General features: G+C 47.6%; 2 protein-coding genes and 1 pseudogene across 9 annotated transcripts in view; 1 reads left to right on the top strand and 2 right to left on the bottom strand.

Annotated features, from left to right (window-relative positions):
* The window catches only part of LOC142818109 (uncharacterized), a 495,850-nt gene that overhangs the window by 206,783 nt on the left and 268,523 nt on the right, over positions 1-20,544 (top strand). The window lies entirely within an intron of this gene.
* The window catches only part of LOC119173543 (uncharacterized), a 699,991-nt gene that overhangs the window by 453,943 nt on the left and 225,504 nt on the right, over positions 1-20,544 (bottom strand). The gene's annotated exons all lie outside the window — the stretch shown is intronic.
* On the bottom strand, positions 14,629-16,797 carry LOC142818108 (uncharacterized; annotated as a pseudogene).

Raw genomic sequence — 20,544 nt, 5'->3', positions numbered from 1 at the left:
ACTCAAAAGTCTCTAGGGCGAATTTTCACGCAGATATTCATGGCTCTTACAGAACCTTTCGAAATTCACTAGAAACAGCCTCTTATTGTCATTGACCTTATAAGATTCCAAGAGATTTTTCATCTTTTCAGCTGCAGGTCTCCAATTATTCGCGTTATTTGTTGCCTGTGACTCTTGCAAAGCCAAACACCTTGATTCATTTTTCTTGTACTCCTCGGCCTCTTTTTTCGTCCTTTCGTTCTCTTTCTGCCTTGATTCTACAACTACCCGACACTCCTCATTTTTGTCGTCCTCCGCACCACACTGCTGAATCGCCCTAATCAGCTGTGGCAATCTCTCTCTTTTCTTCACCTCAATTTCCAGCTCTTCACACAGTAGCAAGAGGTCTGGTTTCTTTAGCTTCTTTACCAACTCCATGGTCTTCACGAGTTAGGAATTTCTTACCCACAGTGACGTTAGAAAGGAAATAAGCGGAGCCTACACGCACGGTAAAATTTACTGCCGGTTTTAAACATGAAAGCTCAAATTTTGTGAATAGATGTGTCGTCTGGCAGCCTTACAACGAAGAATACGCCCAGAATATTACACACAGTTTAGAAAAATTCAAGGCTAAAACCTAGCAAATCTCAAAGGAAGTCCAGCACTCACATAATTGCTGAAGACCAAGTCAAGCACAGGACATACTACCGCTGCCACCAGTTGATGTGTTCGGGGTTCTGCCCATAAAAACGGAGCCAGCCAAAGTCCCGGTGAGATGCCGAGGGGAGAGCTGGTGTGATTAACAGGAGCATTTATTTACATTATATACAGGTTCAAGGTAACGTCATACTACAATGTTTTGGTAGCATGCCTTGGGTGTCGCTGCACTCGTGTTTTTAAATTACATGTCTTCCCAAGATCCTTTGCAGGTGAAACATTAAAACCCAGGATAGTCCAATCAAATTTTCCTCTTCACCTCCACCTTCGAAATGGGAGGGTGAAACACCACCTCCTTCCCAACCCAGGGAAAGGTGACAAGCACGCCTAGTTCGTACGATTGTGAGGGAGAAACCACCGCACAAACACAGAATCAGGCGCACGACACAGCACAGCGCGAAGATGTTGCGTTCTATGTAGTAATGAAGCCCATAATCCATTGCAGTGAGGAGCCAATGGCGCTAGGCCAGCAACGGTTTGTAGAAACGGTGGCATGGCGGCACCACAGAGAACTTCAGAACGCACTCGAACATGGACCTCCGTCGCTTGGCTCATTGTCCGCTGCACTCCGACGAGTAAAGACGTACAAAGACGTACCCTTTTTAAGCCGCTTTGATTGTAAACAGCCCTTCATAGGCAGTCAGTCGGGCGGGTAAGTTCAAAGGGTTCTCCTAGGGGAGATGTCTGCGCCGCCAAATCCCAAGTACGGTTAGCGTGTCATGGTCGCTTTTGGTTCACCTCTTGGAGCGCTGTTAAGCAACCGTCTCATTGAACTCACATACGATGTATGACAGGCTCAGGGGAATACACATAGATAAATGTGGCTCCAGAAGTCTGGGTAGCGATAACAAACGTATCAAGCTAAGTTTCAGAAAAGCAGTCTAAGTGAGAAGGAGACCAGATGAGCAGCTACAGGAAAGCTTTTGTTCAGAAAGGCAAATAGAAATAGCTACTAAACAAATTGAGAAAGTAATCACTGAGGATAAAAAACAGTTTGGACATACATGAATAAAGTTAGACCGTTTGAGATAGAGCTTGCTAAGGCACGTGACAAGTCAAACCGAAAAAGAAGACACAAACCAGAACTTTAGTGGAATGAGGAAGGTAAAAGAGTTATGGCAAAACGTAAGGAAGTCTCTAGGGAACACAGACATGCTAAGCAGCGAGCTGAACCGACAGATCATGTTGAAAGAAAATGAGAAATCCTTCTAATCTGTAGAAGGGATGCATCCCTTGTGATCAATGAAAAGATTAGAAGAAAGGGAGCTCAGTGGCTGGCAGAAGTACATAAAAAAGAAAGGCAGCTGCGAAGTTTTGGAATCATCTAAACTCCCCAAGAAACGAGACGAGTCTAGAGCAGAGGTTTAAACTAGAGCTCAAGGTTCTAGGCTAGAACGGGACGAAGCTAAGGAATATATATAAAAAAAAGAGACAGCGAAATTTCAACAAAGAAATGCCTGATGCACCACAATAGACAAAGATGAATCAAGTGGTGCAATGGCTCCATTTTCAAAACGAGTGTTTGAAAGGGATGAAGAGAGTGTTCCTGGTAGTAGATCAACAGGCGCAGATGGCATTCCACTTACGCTGATAAAGACAATGAGTCCCAAGTCTAAGCAGACTTTGATAGAGGTAGTGAGCAAAAGAATAATGGATGATGAAGTCCCCGATAGATGGACACTTAGCAGGGTGACCATGATCTCTAAAGGATAGGGGGACAAAGCTGACATAAATAACTACTGTCCTATAACAGTGACATCAGTGGTCCCCAGGCTAGCAATGCAGATTATAAAGGAAAGACTGCAGTCGTGGATAGGGGATGAAGGGGGTGCTGAGGGAACTGCAGAATGGGTTTCCGAAACAACGGAGGTTAGCAGACAATCTGTTCTGACTGACGCACTGCATCGAAATAGCAGAAAAGGAACACATGCCCCTGTGGCTAGTAGTTTTGGATATCAAGGGAGCGTGCGATAGCATTGTTCAAGAGGACATGTGGGGAATACTAGACACACTAGGCGTGGAAGATGAATGGAATGAAAAAACTTTATTTTGGTCCTGCAGGACGCGCTTAGCGCGTATCGGGCGTCTCCCACGTAGGGACCGACAGGGAGTACCTGGCGGAAGATGAAATCACTAATATTTTAAAGGATGTCTATAAAGGTAACAAGGCAGTTATAAGGCGGCAAAAGCAGGTAACCAAGCCCACAGAGGTAAAACAGGGGCTTAGGCAGGGGTTCCCTTTGTCACCATAGTTATTCCCGATGTACCTACAAGGATTAGAGACGCAATGAGATGGAAGTGGAATGGGTTTCAACCTCTTTTTCGTCAAACAAGGAAAACTCATTGAACAGGCACTACCAGCATTGATGTACGCAGATGATATAGTGCTAATGGCCGACAACAAGGAAGATTTGCAGATATTGGTGGATATCTGTGGTGATGAGGGAGATAGGTTAGATTTCCGATTCAGTAAGAAAAAATCAGCAGTCATGATTTTTAATGACAATGAAGGTAGTGAGCTTAGAATACAGGAGGTCACGCTAGAGATAACAGATGAATGCAAATATCTGGGCGTATGAATAAGCAATGGGGCCGAATACTTAAGGAAACACGATATAAACGTGACGACTAAAGGTAACAGGAATGCAGAGGTAATGAAAAACAGGGCACTGTGGAATTACAATAGGCATGATGTTGTGAGAGGAATATGGAAAGGGGTCATGGTTCCTGGTCTGACGTTCGGCATTCTGGTCTTGTGCGTGAGATCAGATGTTCAAGCGAGATTAGAAATTAAGCAACGAGGAATAGGTAGGCTTGCCTTGGAAGCTTACGGGAATACACCAAATCAGGGAGTACAAGGTGATATGGAATGGACGTCATTTGATGGCAGGGAAGCTAGCAGCAAGATATAATTTGAGAAGCGATTGGGAGAAATGCGGGAGGAGCGTTTGGCTACGAAGGCATTCAGCTACTTGTACAGAAAGAATGTCGATACAAAATGAAGGAAGCGAACCAGAAAATTGACTAGTAATTACTTACAAAACAACAAGGAGCCAAACAAAAAAAGTTATCGCTTAAGAAGAAGGCGAGGGAAGCTGAGACCGATGGAGAACTGGCATGATTAAGAAGTCCGCACTAGAGATCTATCGAACTTTTTAAGCAAACAATTGCCAAGGAAAGGATCTATGATAATACTCGGGGTAGTTCTCTACTGTTTGAGGCCAGGACGGGAGTATTGCCAACCAAGATATATCGCGCCAAATACAAAGGGCTAGACACGGTATGCAGTGCGTGTGTAGAGGAGGAGGAAACTGCCGAACACTTGATAATGTTCTGTAAAGGGCTTCAGCCTGTAGTACAGGTTGATGGTGCAGAGCTTTTCAAAGCACTGGGGTTTAGGGACAGTGAGGGCCAAATAGCCTTTAAGCGGGTAGAAGTAACTAGAGGAGGTTAGCTTATTGGTGGCTAAAGTCGAGGCACGAGTGAAAACTAAATCCTTCACTGCAAAGTACCAGTCCTGAACCTCACTATTTAAAAGGAGAAAATAAATGTACTTTTTGGTTCACTAAGTATGGCGGCTTCTGGCGTCAGACACCACCCGATCTAAAGGGTACAGCCATATCAATCTAATCCATTCATCCATCACGTTGATTGATTGATTTGTGGGGTTTAATGTCCCAAAACTACCATTAGATCACGAAAGACGCCGTAGTGGAGGGCTCCGGAAATTTTGACCACCTGGGGTTCTTTAACGTGCATTCATCCATCACGTCTAAACGGCGCCATGCCAGGGAGGCCGATCACAACACCACCCTATAATACAAGATAATGGCGTGGAATTTTTCAAAGCATTGGCATTTAGGGACATTGAAGGCAAAATAGATTTTAAACGGGTATCATTAACCAGGAGGAGGCTAACTGATTGGTACCTAAATAGGTGCGAGTTAACTGAAAACATTTAACACATAGTGATAGTACTTAGCTTTATGGCTAGGTGGCATGAGCCACCACCAGATCTAAAGGGCACATGCGGGTACACCCGTCCGTCCATCCATTCGTCTATTCATCCATCCATCCATCATCCATCTATCCATTCATCCATCCATCCATCCAACCATCCATCCATCCGTCCATCCATCCATCCATCCATCCATCCATCCATCCATCCATCCATCCATCCATCCATCCATCCATCCATCCATCCATCCATCCATTCATCCATCCATTGTGATTTGCTTTATGCTCTTTATTTAACAGTGCATTCGAATTACAGTCAGATTTGCGACGATGCAGTGAGGCCAGCACGAGCTACAAGTCAGAGCGCGAGATCGTAATATTTAATAGCAAAATTTTGCACGTCTTCATGGACCTTGCGTCGTGAAGACTTGTGAAACGTTGAAGCTGATAGCTTTGACTTAGCTTTATGGATGTTTAGGGGCTGTTCATTCACGGCTGCGCCAGCGACATTTTATCAGCACCTTCGTTTTGCGAAAGATATTGCTCCACGCAACATCAAACATCGGCCGTCCCTCTATGTAAACAGAACATCTTTTGTACTTACGTTGCAGCTCTCTGCCCCGCTGCAGTAGTCTAGTGGCTAAGGTACTCGGCTGCTGACCCGCAGGTCACGGGATCGAATCCTGGCTGCGGCGGCTGCATTTCCGATGGAAGCGGAAATGTTGTAGGCCCGCGTGCTCAGATTTGGGTGCACGTTAAAGAACCCCAGGTGGTCTAAATTTCCGAAGCCCTCCACTATGGCGTCTCTCATAATCTTATGGTGGTTTCGGGACGTTAAACCCCACATATAAATCAATTACTTTGCAGCTCTTGGAAACAGACAGTGCCTGAAAATATTTAGGTGGTGTTAATTTCTCACAGTCTACGAAGTCGAGATTTTGACCGAAGCGTGCCTGCTTGGGAAGCAATGTAAAAGTAAAAAAAGCTCTCAGACCACACAAACTACAATAACATGACTGATCATGTTACAACACACGATACTCACTCAACAGAACATAAGTACCATTTCGTTTATTCCAGATCAGCCATTCTGCGAACGCGAGCTCACGCGCAGCACGAGAATCACATGCCAGGCCAGCTGTGCTTCTTGCTGGTCATAATCTGATGCCACAGCTTCATTCCTTCTTAAACGTTCAAACGATCAGGAGCAGGGCACTCTCGCATTGAGTGTCGCAAAGGTTGAGTTGCCGGAATCGGTGAATCTCTTGCGCTTTCACCCGAAAACGCACAAGATTCACGCGCTAATAGCGTGTCGGTGTCACGCGATTCGTCAACTGAAACGTCCCGCCGTCGCACCTGGTCAAACTCCCGTTGTTCCGTTCCCTCAGTCGTGTCCACTGTGTTCACGCACTTGCCCTGCTACTCCTACGCGATACCTGGTATCCATCATTTCTGTTGCCGGAACATTCGTGTCCAGACACGCTGTCCTACCGGCCACTGCTGTTCTCGTTAGTTGCTTGGCTTTGCTCAAACAGCTTCGGTGTACTAAGAGCTTCACTAGCCGCTTAGGCTATGGGTCCAAACATTCCTGTACGCATTTTTTATACTATACTACAACAAATTTCCCCCCTTTTGATTGATATTATTGCAGTCGAGTTTCATTCATATTTCATAACCCAGCGAAAGCTCCACTGAAGACTTGCCCTTCTTTACTAAGGAGCGCCAGTAACAGAACAGAAGATTTAAAAGTCGAGTGTAGCGCAATTTTTTCACTTTTTTTCAAGCCTTGCTTCATCGTTCTAACGGCTCGCTCCACTAAACAATTTGATTGGGGATGATCAGGTGCTGTCATCAAGTGTTTTATTTTGTTCTTAGCTAGGAAACTGCGGGCACAGAAACCCGTGAACTGAGGTCCGTTATCCGTCACAAGAGTACGTTGTAGTCTGAACCTCACAAACAAAGCCCTCAGGGCCTCTACTGTCACTTCTGCTACAAAGAACTACCGCTAACAGCTCGACTTTCAAGATTTCTGTTCAGTTACCACCGAAAGCCAGAAAAAAAGGGCAAGTCTCCAGTGGATCTTTTGTTGGTGTATCAAATATGAACGAAACACGACTGCATTATACCGACCAACAAGGTGGTTGAAGCGAAACCACGCAACTAACTAGAATATTGATGGCCGGTAGGACAGCGTGTGTGGACACGAACGTTCCGGCTAAAAAAAGTGGATACCAGGCATCGTGCGATTTTCATTGCGCTAGTTGATGTTTGCGGCGACATTAAGCCTCAACATGGCCACTCCAGAGTTGTAAACACCTTAATGTTATTTCTTCCGCATAACGCTGATCCAGGTGTATCGACGATAACCAGGCTCTTGATAATCTTTGATAACCCTCAAAGATTGCTTTAATGTGCACTTCTCCTGCCACTGGACGTTCTCCCAAAAAAAACTTGACAATTTTAGAGTGGTGCTGCTTAGAAGCGGCCACGTGCTTTCATTCACTAAAATAACACTAACAGGTAACCCCGTATCGATCAACGTTGATTGATTTGTGGAGTTTAACGTCCCAAAACCATCATATAATTATGAGAGACGCCTATATTGATCAGCGTGGTAACCGGCACATCATCCCAAGTAATTCCCTTGAACATTGACCAACCATGCAGCCTTTATTCGTTTCATGAGTCACTATAGTGTAGAGCTTCTTCTCATCTTTCGAGCTATCATCAGCAGCAGCCGACTGGACGTAAGCGCCACGGGGATTCCAGTGCATTAATTCTCGGCACATTCGAGCGACATGTCTGTTTACCGCATGGACGGCAAACCATACGGACGTGATAGCACGGCTCTTTCAAGTGAGCTTCACTGCCACGCCTATGGTATAGTGTCATGCCTTCGGCCTTCGGTTGCCTTTTCGTGGCCGATTCCGACGCATAAAGAGAATGCTGGTCAAATAGATAGATTGGATGATTCTAGCGTTTTAGACTGCGTTCTGAGCTAAAATAACAAAATCATCTGCTTCCGTAAGTGTCAGCTTCCTGAGAGTAGCAAATGTGGTCTCAGATCACCTAAGACTCCACACATGATTCGGTCGGGTAGCATGCGTTCGAGCGACGAATCAAAATTGCATTTCTGTACCAGCCGCCCTCTTTCGGCAGTTAATTTCTCTACACTCTCTCCTTCTCGTTGTGATCGAGTTAAAAAAAACATCACTTGCCACTATTTTGTCGACTTGTAGGGCGTAGTACTCCTAGAGGCACTTATCCGCGTTTTCGTATTTGAGTGCGTTGATTTACCTCGGACCTCGACGTTCCTTGACCACTCAAATCACGCTGTTCGGTAGCGAGGCCACTAACACTGCTCGTCGCTTCATCGCGTCCGTGATGTCTTACGAACTCGCCTTCGAGGGGAACTCCGAATGTTCACCACTTTCCCATCAAATGTCATGCCACGCTCATGGTTCTGTGGGTCCAGGACTGGTTGAAGTCTTTGTTGTGCTCGTCACCCCTGTTACAACGCACGACACTCAGTCTACAGCGCATATGTGGCACGTCGTTTATTCCTGATCAGCGAAGAATTCGGTGATCCCGAGCTCACGCGCAGCACGAGCGTCACAAGATGGGCGAGCCACGCTTCTTGCTCGTGATGATCATGTTAGTTTCCAATGCCATAGATTCATCTGCTATCTAGGAAAACTATTCTCCGAATACTCCATTTTTTCTTAGTGTAAGAGAAAATGAAGTATTCGAGAATAAGTTCAGCTGCACAACAATATTGGTCACTTGAATTGCTCGGGTTTTCTTTCTAGAGGTCCCGGCGCTGGCCACTTACCTACCGGGAATGCTATATATCGCATTCATTACGTGTGCACCGTTCGCGATCGAGAACTACCGGAACTGTGATGATAATGCGAAGAAAGCACTCGCCCACTCGACTTATTTCATCTATAATAAAGAACTGAGACAGTCAAAACTGTTATTCGAGACAAGGTAGGAGCGTAGGCCTAGCTAGCGAAATCAGCGACAGTCCGGGCCGAGCGTCTCGTGCTTAGCACTGACAATGCGCTTGCAGAGATTTGCATGACCCACTACATTCATTATTACATATTTCCCCCTCGCTGAATATGGTGCCAAGTAAGTGTTCTAAGGTGTCGTGAGGACAAGTGGTTCGTGATATGGTTTGAGGCAATCCACATGTACGATTTCGCGGCCCCGGCGACGCAGGTTAACAGTGGCCGTGAGGGGTTCGATGAGGTAGTTAACAGCGGAAGTTTGTTTTATGACGCGATAAGGCCCATGGCACCTGCTGACAAACTTTTTAAAGGTACCAGGAGCAGCACTTGGGGGCACCCACAGCAAAACAAGAGAGTTGGGCGAAAATTGGTAGTTGTCGTCCATCGTTGTGACGAAATTTCTGTAGCCCTTGTTCTTGTGTTGTAAGGGTGCGAGCTAATTGCCGACATTCTTCCGCATACCACGCGGCTTCGGAAAATGGTGTGCCTTCGGATGAGTCGGGTCGGTAGGGGAGAATGGTGTCATTTGGAGACGATGGTTCTCGACCATAAAGTAAAAAGAAGGGAGAAAAGCCTGTCGTCGCTTGAAGTGCCGTGTTGTAAGCGTACGTTACGCAGGGAAGGATAAGATCCCAGTTGGTGTGGTCGGAGGCGACATACATAGAAAGCATGTCGCCAAGAGTACGGTTGAAACGCTCGGACAAGCCATTTTTTGTGGGCAATATGCGGTAGTATAGCGGTGAATCACATGACATTCTGCAAGAAGTTCTTGAATAACATCCGCGAGAAAGACGCGGCCTCGGTCGCTCAAAAGTTCACGCGAAGCGCCATGACAGGAACTCATCTCGCAACCTTCATACATATCGTCACGTCTTGATCATCAGTATAAAGTTTTTATTCCTTTCTGCCATACTAACGTTTTTTTCAGACTCCTTTCTGCCAAAGACCAGTGCCGAGTGGAACCACCTTCCCTCCTCCATCGCCTCCATTGAGGACGTGTCATCCTTCAAGACTGCACTAACCGATCATATCTTAAGCCTCTAATAACTGAATATTGTTTGAACATGTATTCTAAATAATTGGTTGTATTATTGTGTTCTGTTATTGCTGCATTTTTGTTATATTACCCACCCCGTCTGTAACGCGTTTATGGGCCCTGAGGTTAATGTAAATAAATAAATAAATAAATAAATAAATAAAACGTTGCAGCAGGAAAGACGACGTCACGTGCCGTCGCGGCTGGCTAAGCGGCCGTTTCAGCATATCTCGTGAGATGGTCGATCGCTACAATAATCCAGCGATTCCCAGCTGATGTATGTGGTAGAAGACCATAAAGGTCTATTCCAACCCGGTCAAATGGTCGCACTGGGCACGGTAACGGCTGCATTGGTCCAGTAGGATGGCTAGGATCATGCTTGCAGCGTTGGCACTCTGTGCAAGATCGAATGTACTTTTGAACGAATGTGTACATGCCGCGCCAATAAAACCGAAAACGTAGCCTGGCGTAGGTTTTAAACAAACCGGCGTGCGCACACTGCGGATCGGCATGGAAAGCAGCACATATGCTGGCACGGAGATGCCTGGGTATGACGAGTAGCCATTTGCTACCGTCAGGGTGGTAGTTGCGGCGATAAAGTATTCCATCACTAATGGCGAAGTGAGAGGCTTGCCGGTGTAGCGCTCGAGACGGTGGGTGGGCGAGTGTTTCAGATAGGTAATCCATCAGAGACGCAATCCACGAATCTTTGCGCTGCTCCGCAGCTATGTTGATGGGTCCTGATAGTGGAAGGAAGTTGTCTTGGATGGAGACACTCGAAATATCAGTAGAAACAGGCGAACGCGAAAGAGCGTCGGCATCGGCGTGCTTCTGGTCTGAACGATAAATGACACGGATGTCTTACTCTTGGAGCCGTAAAACTCATCGTGCCAAGCGTCCTGAGGGATCTTTGAGGGAGGATAACCAGCAGAGTGCATGGCGGTCGGTAACAACATCGAAAGGGCGGCCGTACAGATAAGGCCGCAATTTCGTAATGGCCCAGATAATCCCTAGGTATTATTTCTCAGTTAGCGAATAATTTGCTTCTGTTCTTGTAAGAGTGCGGCTCGCGTACGCAACAACATATTCTTGGTAACCAGGATTTCGTTGGGCGAGTACAGCGCCAAGACCGACACCACTAGCATCTGTGTGGATTTCTGTGGCAGCGCTTGAATCAAAATGACGCAGTATGTGTGGTGTTGTAAGCAGTTCACGGAGCTTCGCAAAGACACTGTCGCAGACAGCAGACCACGCAGATAGATTTCGGTATCCCTGAAGAAGGTCTGCCAGAGGCGCCATGATCGAGGCGAATCCCAGACGAAGCGGCGGAAGTATGAGCAAAGCCCAATGAAACAACGCAGCTGCTTGAGAGACGCAGGCCTCGGGAACTCTCAAACAGCACGTAGCTTAGCGTGGTCAGGAAGAACGCCATTCTTCGACACGACGTGTCCGAGAATGGTCAGCTTGCGCTCTCTAAAGTGACACTTCTTCAAGTTGAGTTGAAGGCCTGCTGCAGAGATGCAGCGTAAAACCTGTTCCAAGCGACGAAGGTGCGTGGGAAAATCGGGCGAGAATACCACTACATTGTCTAGGTAGCACAAACACGCGTTCCATTTGAGGCCTCGTAGGATAGTGTCCATCAAGCGCTCAATTGTTGCCGGCGCATTGCATAGTCCGAATGGCATCACGTTAAATTCGTATAAGCCGTCTGGTGTAACAAAGGCAGCTTTTGGCCTATCATCCGGATTCATGGCTCTTGCCAGTACCAAGAACGTAGAGCAAAAGAGGAAAAGAACTCTGCGCCTTGTAAAGAGTCGAGGGCGTCATCGATTCGAGACAAAGGATAAACATACTTTCGTGTAATTTTGTTTAGGTGACGATAACCTACGCAAAAGCGTACCTTGCCATCCTTCTTTTTAACTAAAACAACCGGCGACACCCAAGAATTGTTTGATAGTTGAACGACGTTTCGCTTTAGATGTCACCTACTTGTTCATCGATGACACGGCGTTCAGTCGGCGAAACACGGTACGGTCGCTGCCATAGTGGTGGGTGATTACCTGTGTCGATATGGTGGCATACGGTAGATGTTCGACCTAAAGTAGCGCTGTGACTCTCAAAAGATGGCCGAAACTTGTGAAGGAGGCTCAAAAGCTCACACCTCTGTTGCGGCCTAAGGCCTTCGTCGATGACACGGTTGAAAATGTCGGTAGTGGAAGGGTCATTCACGGAACTACAGGAGAGGGCGCTGACTTCCGATGATTCATCAGGAACGTCAAGTGTAGTGATGGTTTCGAATGATTATATCAAACCGATACATTCGTCTCAAAGCAGCGTAATCGTGAATGAGAACGGATTCTCCACAGGCACGTTGGTCGCACCACCTTGAAGAGTAAGGAGAACGGTTGGGATTGGTGATGTGGCGATGAACGAAAGCAGCGAAAGGCGTGAAGAATGCGGTAGCGTCGACGACGGCGGAACACGACACAGGTGCGAAGACAGCAGCGCGTGGATGGATCTGGGTGTTGTCACTAATTACCAACTTCGCGTAGGAAGGGCAATCGTGCACTGGTAGCGCATCACCAAGGGGACAAAAGGTGACTTCGGCACGGGCGCAATCAATGACGGCTTGGTGATAGGAGAGAAAATCCCAACCTAAAATGTTGTCATGAGAACAGTGTGGGAGTACTACGAGCTGCACTGTGTAGGGCACTCCTTGAATTACAAGTCTGGCAGTACACGCGGCCACAGGCTGCACAGGCTGTGCAGTGGCAGTATGAAGACATGAACCCAAGTAAGGCGTTTTCACTTTTCGAATTGAACGGCAAACTTTTTCGGCGATGACTGTATCAATAAGGATAAGTACGGGTACACCTTCAAGAACGGCATTATTACATTCGGCGGCGAACGAAGAGGGCTTGTGCTTTGCGACGAGGACGCAGTTCTTGCCTCGGGAACTGCGTCATTTAGTTTTCCGCGTCGATTGTAGGGGGACGTCGGCACATCGGGGAGGGCGAGCGTCGACGTGGAGAAGGAGATCGGTGATCAGGAGCTGGTCGGTGGCTTGGTCGAGGAGCGTACAATTCGGGGTCTGGAGTGTATTGAGTGTACGTGTAATTGTTCTCATATGGACGTGGGTTTCCACGTGAGTGGAGTGGGCGGCGGCGGCACAGACGTGCGACGTGCCCAGGTAGACCACACGAAAAGCAGATCGGTCGGTTGTCGGGAGTGCGCCATGGATTAGGGACTCAACGAACTGGAGGTCGTGGCGGCTGGGCGGCATAAACAGGAGCAGGCAGTGGAGGCGGCGCTTGGAACATCTGTGGTCGTGGTCGTGCTGCTGCTTCAGCGTACGTCAATGGTGCATTGACTGGTGGCACCAGCTGCGGAGGAAGGACCTCAGACACTTGATCTCGTATAATAGTCCGTAGAGTAGGGCTAAGCGGCGCACTGCGCTCTGGTAGGCCAGAGATGAGCGAGAGTTGGCGGGCAACTTCTTCGCGCACGAAATCTTCGATCTGCGAGAGGAGGACGGGGTCTTGCGACGGAGTTAAGCCGGACATTATTCCTGATGTAGGACAGCACGGCGGGTTACGAGGCGTTGCCGGCGGAGTTCATCATAGCTTTGGCAGAGCTCGGTAACTTGGGAGAGAGTAGCAGGGCTTTTTGAAATGGGAATCTAGAAGGCGTCCTCGTCAATACCCTTAAAAAAAAGCTTGATGCGGTCCACCTCTGTCATGTTCACATCGACGCGTTTGCACAAGTCAATGACGTCTTCTATGTAACTTGTAAAGTTCTCACCAGGCAGCTGAGATCTCGACTGAAGGCGCTGCTCCGCACGAAGTTTGTGAACAAAGGACGACCGAAGACTTCGCTGAACTTTGCCTTGAATGCTGTCCAGGTGGGAACGTCAGTCTCATGGTTCCGAAGCCATAAGTGGGCAATGCCACTGAGGTAAATGCCGACAGTGGCCAGTCTCGTGGCTTCGTGCCATTTGTTCAAGACACTCACGAGTTCGTAAGTAGCCAGCCAGTCGTCGACGTCGTGATCGTCAGTGCCGCTGAATATGGAAAGATCCCGCTGACCGACCGCGCCGGAGCACTCGATAGCCTGGGAAGCCATAGGAGGAGGGCTTTTGGCAGATGCAGTGTTCATGACAGCTGGTAGAGTCCGACTTCGCAACTCCTGGATTGCAAGGAGACCCCGCAAACTCCACCAATTATAATAAAGAACTGAGACAGTCAAAACTGTTATTCGAGACCAGGTAGGAGCGTAGGCCTAGCTAGCGAAATCAGCGACAGTCCGGGCCGAGTGCATCGTGCTTAGCACTGACAATGTGTTTGCCGCGATTTGCATGACCCACTACATTCACCATTACACATCTAACTACGATCGACATTTCAGTGTTACTAACCTTAAGTAAGAACTTGATCTACAGCCATTAAAAGCCTGCCGCTCTTTTTCACTTTTATGCCTGCTTCATAAATATGTTCATGTTCTGCCTTGTCATCAATTACCGATTCAAACCTCTACACGTGCATCCCGACGTTTACGCAACATTCTAAGCATAAGGCGTACTTTTGGAAGGACTCAGCCTTTTAATTCATCTGCTCTACCTCGCGCCATTTCACTATTGAATAATCTTCCCGAAGCTATTGTCAAAATTGCCGACCGTAAAACCTTTCGTGAACAACAAAACAGACATTTCAAAGCACTTGCTTAAAACTCACATCAGTGGCTAGATGGAAATATCAATTTAGTGTAATGATTACCTTTTTGATACTGCTTCAAAGCTTTTGGCCTCTGTTTTACTTTTGTATTCAATTCTCTGTGCTTAGTGTTTATTATATTTATTGCTTTTATGATGATGATCAAAACTTTGTTACTCCCAAAAGAGGGGACCGGCCGAGAGGTCGGTTACGCTGCTTAGAGAAGGTCAGCGGGGATCCCTTGGGACAACGTGGCCTCCATTGCGTGTGAGATTACCCGGCGTTGCTGTGCCGAGTCAGTGATATGCAGATGCGACTCCCATGTATCTTCTGTGTGAGAAACGTCAGCGTACTGTGGGCACGTCCATGCCATGTGTGACATGTGTATGAGGGTGGCCGCTTGTGAGCAGTAGTTACAGTGTGGTGTCACGAGGTGTGGGTACACCTTGCTATAAATCTAAGAGTTTAGAAAGACACCTGTCTGAAGCTTGCGCCACAGGACGGCATCACGTCGAGAGAGGCATTTATGAGCTGGATGACAGTGGAGATAACCAACTCTGTAGTGCTGTAAAATGTCTGTGTAGGTGACCAAAGGAGTTAGTTTTTCGCAAGCCTGGGAGGTCGAAGAATAAGAAGTGTACGGCGTAAGGAACTCCGCCCGGCCGTTGAGATCTCGGGCGAGAGTGTGTGCCTGCGCATTTCCACTAAGGAATTCATGAGCTGCGGCCCAGATAAAAAAACGAGGTGAGACAGGCGGGGTGTGATGCTTTATGATGAAGTATGGCTGTGTAGAGATACGGCCCGCGTCAAAATTTTGGATGGCGAGATGGGAATCACTTATGATCCTCTTGGTTATTGGGTCAGTCATTACCAGAGCAATGGCAACCTCTTCGACAACTTCTATATTGGTGGAGTCAATTACACTACATGCTGTGCTCCACCCACGGTGTGGTGCCAGGGCGACAGCCACCATTGTTGATCGATGTGGGTGTCGCGAGGCGTCTGTGTATTTGACATAGAAACGATTTGAGAGACGTTTCTGTAGTTGGCACGCTCAGTCAGCCCTACCATTCACATGATGTTCAGGGTGCATGTGCTTGGGCATTGGAGGATTACGAATACTGAGTCGTTCATCTGTTTGTACATCTTGGTAATTGGTGGCCGCCCGCGTGGGGATGAGTTCAATTTAGTGCAATACAGCACGTCTCGCATGCGTGAGTGAAATTCGCTGGTGCTAGGACGTAAGGCTAGCTTTATAAACTCATTGACCTTGTTCGGCAACCCAACGACCATACGTTTGGAGGTAGAAAAGGACATCGGGAGTCCTAAGGTGGTCCTGTATGCCTTGCGAAGCGATGTATTGAAGCGATCGAGATCAGTGCGCGTAAGGCGCAGGAAGGGAGCCATGTAGGTGATGCCTGTGCAGGCAAATGCCGTAACCAGGCGAACAAGGTTGGATTCGCCCATGCCTGCATGCTTGTTGGCAACGCGCTTCAGAAGGCGATCAATTTGGTTGGCAGATTGATCGATTCACTGAAGAGTGGTAGAGTTGCCATCATTGGCCTGTATGTGCAATCCTAAAATGCGGATGTGATCTTTTTGAAACTTGCCACTCCTGCACTTAGAGATTGAAAGAGATCTGTTTGGGTTTGCGTCCCTGTGATCTGATAACAATTTATTCGAATTTGGTCACCGAGCAGGACAGGCCTACCGTAGAGAGATAGCTGCCCACGCGGCCGATTGCTGTTTGTAGCATTTCTTTGATTTGGCCATCACTACCTCCTGTAATGCACAGGGTGAGGTCATCTGCATAGAGTGTGTGATGCAGATTTGGGATATCAGTCAGAAGTTTGGGAAGTCCAAGTAGTGCCACATTGAAGAGGAGTGGGGATAGCATGGAGCCTTGGGGTGTTCCACGGCTGTCGGGGGTGATGGTGGAAGGATCTCCTTCACCGATGTCAAGTTGCGCTTGGCGAATGGTTAGGAAATCCTTCACGCATGCATACGTCCTATTCTCCACTCCCAAAGCCTCTGAATTCCGCAGGATGACGGTGTGCTGTGCATTATCAAAGGCTTTAGAAACTTCAAGACCAACGATGACTTGGATGTCTAGAGTGCGGTTGCAGAGCACCTGGTGTTTGAGTAAGAGCATGATATCCGGTGCTGCCAGGTGTGAGCGGAAGCCGAACATGGTGTCGGGAAGTAGACGATAATCTTACAAGTAGCGGATAAGGCGAGTCTGGGCAACATGCTCCATAATTTGCCTACACAACATGTGAAAGAGTTGGAACGCAAGTTTGCTAGCCCGGGGCTTTTTCCCGGTTTGGGAATCAGGATGAGGTTGGCAAGTTTCCAGCTTTGGGGTACGGTGCCTTGCTCCCAACATTGCTGCATATAACCCGTGAGGGCTTGGATAGAAGAATCGTCCATATTTTGGAGCATGCGATTGGTCCAGCTCGATCTGGACCAGCTGCAGAATTTGTCTTGAGACACTTTAGTTCCACCCGTACCTGTGCTATAGTTATGGGGGCATCAAAAAACGTGTTATCATCCCTCTCATATGTAGGAAGAGGAATGGCGGGTCCAGGATGGATATAAGTGTTAATGAGCTCTTGGCCTAGGGAAGTGAATGGGCAAAAAAATTCACGCATTATACGTTAAAGTTGATATTTACCTTGCCTTTTGCAATTATCAGGATTCTGCAAGTGACGCAAGAGTTTCCATGTGTTCTTAGAGTTAGGAGCCTTATTAATTTGCGAACAGATGTCATTCCAGTTCTAACGTATGAGTTCTATAGCATAGTTTTCAATGTTTCTGTGCACTTGAGCCAACCGGCGGCGGATGACTTTATCCCTTTTTTTGGGGCCTACAGAAGGGTTTCAAATTTGCGTTTCCGCACCCAAAGTTTGGCGTAGTATCTGTCACATCTAGGCACCGACTCCTCGACTTCAATGTTCGTTGTGGCGCCCGCGACATGCTGGAAGAGGGTAGTGGGTCATGTGTAAATATCAGTAATACGCTGCGAGGTTCCAGACTCTTGGCACTTGGTGCGAAAGCGGTCCCAGTCAATCAGTCTGGCTGAACGAAAACGCTCACGTGTGGGCTCCTGGATGACTATTTCCAGAACATAATGGTCACAGTCGAAAGTTTTTAGTGTATTGCACCAGGTGGCCTTTACTGCCCACCCGCAAGCTTCTCGATGAACTGCGTCGACCTCAAGGCTGGTTGTTTAGTGGTACGCGCTGCTGTGAAGATCATGTTGTTGTTGTACCGCTTTTTTCCTTCTTGCCCTGGACAGTGCAGTTTTCAGATTCAGTGTTGCGTCCATTAGGAGGGTCTCGGACAGCTTCGAGTCCCGTAGTCCAGCGACGAAACGGTCGAGGATCATCCTCTCTTTCATCACGCCATAGTCACACCTATCTGCCAGCGTATGTAACGCCATCACGTATGGTCCACCGATTCACCTGAAGCTTGGTGGCGACGATGGAAGCACGCACTTTCGTAGACCAAATTCCGTGTGGCAACGAATTATGCGTCTAAGCGTTTCTTCACCACTACATTAGTCTTTGACTGTTCTTCCGATAATTCAAAGGTCCGGAATATGTTGCAAGCATGCCGCCCCATCGTATACATCAGCGTACATACCTGGGTCTCCCCAGTTTGCTCGATAAGGCCGGAAGCAAATCGATAATCATCGAAGTCTTGCACCCATGCCGCAACTCTGACACCTTGACAAAGTTGAAGCTTGTTGGTGGTTGTACCGGGAAGGGCTGGCAGAAACCCATATTTTCTGCACTCGCCATAGCTCGAAAAGCAGTGCGCTACACTTCTGACACCATGTCGGGTTTCCGTGACGAACGACACTGTGTTGAACACGAACGGGAAAATGCCCCCGTACTCTTTATAACTTTCAATATTTACATGTGCCTATATGGCACGCATGCGCAGGGCGTTGCCCCAGTAGGGGCGGCATGGCACAACGTAAACTTGATAACAGCTTAACGATTACGCCACAGGGTGCAGGTACAGCGAACACGCAAACTCTTGTAGTAGAGCTTTGATATTTTTAACGCGATAGCGCTAAAGAGCTCGTGTCGCATAAATCCAGTTGGCCCCGTTGTTTGTGAACGAAAAATTGTCTGCGTGTCTATGAGCAAAAAGGCAATTTACAGAGATCTCTGCAGGAGGCCGCTACTTGTCCACGCGTGCGCACGCGATCACAGTCAAAATGTCACGCATTCGAAGAAAAAAAAAGCACTAAAGGTCACGATGCGCTGTAGTTTCTTTGCCCCGGCCACCCCTCCCTGCTTAGGTTCTAGCGCTTTCCTCGAGACGAGAGAAGAGATAATGCAATTGCAGCATGAGACAAACCTTTGTAACTTCACTCGCACTGGAAAGATTGTTAAAATATTGGCGGCGTATATTCGTGAGGCAATGAGCTATTCCAGCGAAATCATTTCATGGTTACTTGAAAAAGTGTTTTGGGGCACCAAAACGCGTTTACTTCGGAAAACGAGTCCATTCGGCGATTTGTAGGCGCAGTTGGGAAGCCCCAAACTACTTCGGAAAAGGCCGGGATAGTGCAGCCATTGCTATTAAACCCACACAGAAACTTTCAAACTGCTCTAAAATGGTCAACTATGTCCATCCAGTGGAAGCATATCACGCCGTTCCAGAGGAGTTGATCAAGCAAACTGCAAACACTACATAAGGTGCTGATATCTGTGACGCATTGTGAGACTGTTTATGGCCTCCGAGACGCCGAGCGCACGGCGTGTATCTCTAAGGTCTTGCAACTCTTGCTTTAGATCAAACACCTGTATGTACAGTTCACGCGAGCCCACTGGTACAATCAACTCTGTGCGTGTGCGTGTACGCGTGTGTGTATGTAACAAAACATGTTATAAATATGCACTTAGAGGTTGAAGGCCGCACTAGGGGCTGGATTTCGCTATCGCGTTCAACTTTTAAAGGCGAACCTTAAGGGTCTCCCAATTTTTCGCTCAGGGCAGGGTTCGTCGTACTGACCGTTTTGTAGTTATCGAGTGAAATGATTAAACAGGACAATTGGTGCCAAAAAAAGATGATTAAAACAACTGTGAATGGTTCAGGATGCGGGTGGGGCTTGAGAATAGGCCCATATGCAGACGTTAATGGAGAGAAGGCAAACGCAAAGTGTAGGCAATGTGATGTCGAGAAAAAAATGGGGAAAATGATGGTTACCCAGCGCGAACTGCTGATGAGAATTGCCGAGCTGCATTGCCATACTGCCATACTGCATTGCCGTACTGCATTTGCGACATAGCAAAAAAAACGAGGGCTTTGGGAGAAAGGCTTAAGTCAGCCGAGAAGGCACCAGTGAAGCTGAACAAAGGAGCGGCTGCTGTAGAAAACGGTAAAGCACCAGCATCCATAATGGCAAAAAAGGAAAACAAGTTCGGAAAAGACAGGTTCAACTGGTTAAATCGTCACAAGACCCAGCTTCAGCGAAGTGGTGGTAGGCGTGGGAGAGGACGAAGCAGCCGGCAGTACAAGTGCAACCCACAACAAGGTGCAGGACATTCTAGCAGAAAAGTCGTAGCACGCAGTAGTCACCAGGGACTCGAATTAAAACTGATAGGCCGAAGCAATCAAAAAGGGCGTCAGACGCGGCAAGAGAATTTCACAGGGACTTTCCTAGGACATAAGCTGGAAGCAGTCATGAGGCAAGTGAGCGCTAAACTCAAAAAGAAAGTTAATGGACGAAACCTCGTGATACATGCGTGCGTTCTAAACGATGTCTTAGATGAAAAATTGGCAGGACTAGCAAGCACACCGGTGAATGGGGTAGATGACATGCGCGCAATATCCCCTCAAATAGAGATAGTGATATGCACGTTACCAGAGGTACCGGTGCGTGTTGGCAACCTGCATGGCGTGGAGGTCCATGCAAAGATATATGACAGATTAGTCGAGAGAAAGGCTTTGCGGTTGTGGAAAACAGAGAAGTGCATAGATGGTGTGGTTTCAATGATACAGAATTCAATTCGATAAGAGGCTGGGTCATGAGGTGTGTTGGCGACTTGCAGGACGCGAAGTCGCGTTTTGGGGGGGAAGCACGCAGGCTGTTCGTGGACCAGGATAGCTAGTAAGG

This window comes from Rhipicephalus microplus, chromosome 5 (assembly GCF_043290135.1).
Source record: "Rhipicephalus microplus isolate Deutch F79 chromosome 5, USDA_Rmic, whole genome shotgun sequence".
Lineage (NCBI taxonomy): Eukaryota > Metazoa > Arthropoda > Arachnida > Ixodida > Ixodidae > Rhipicephalus > Rhipicephalus microplus.
Note: the sequence above shows the minus strand (reverse complement) of the source record. Positions and strands in the feature narration are given on the sequence as shown.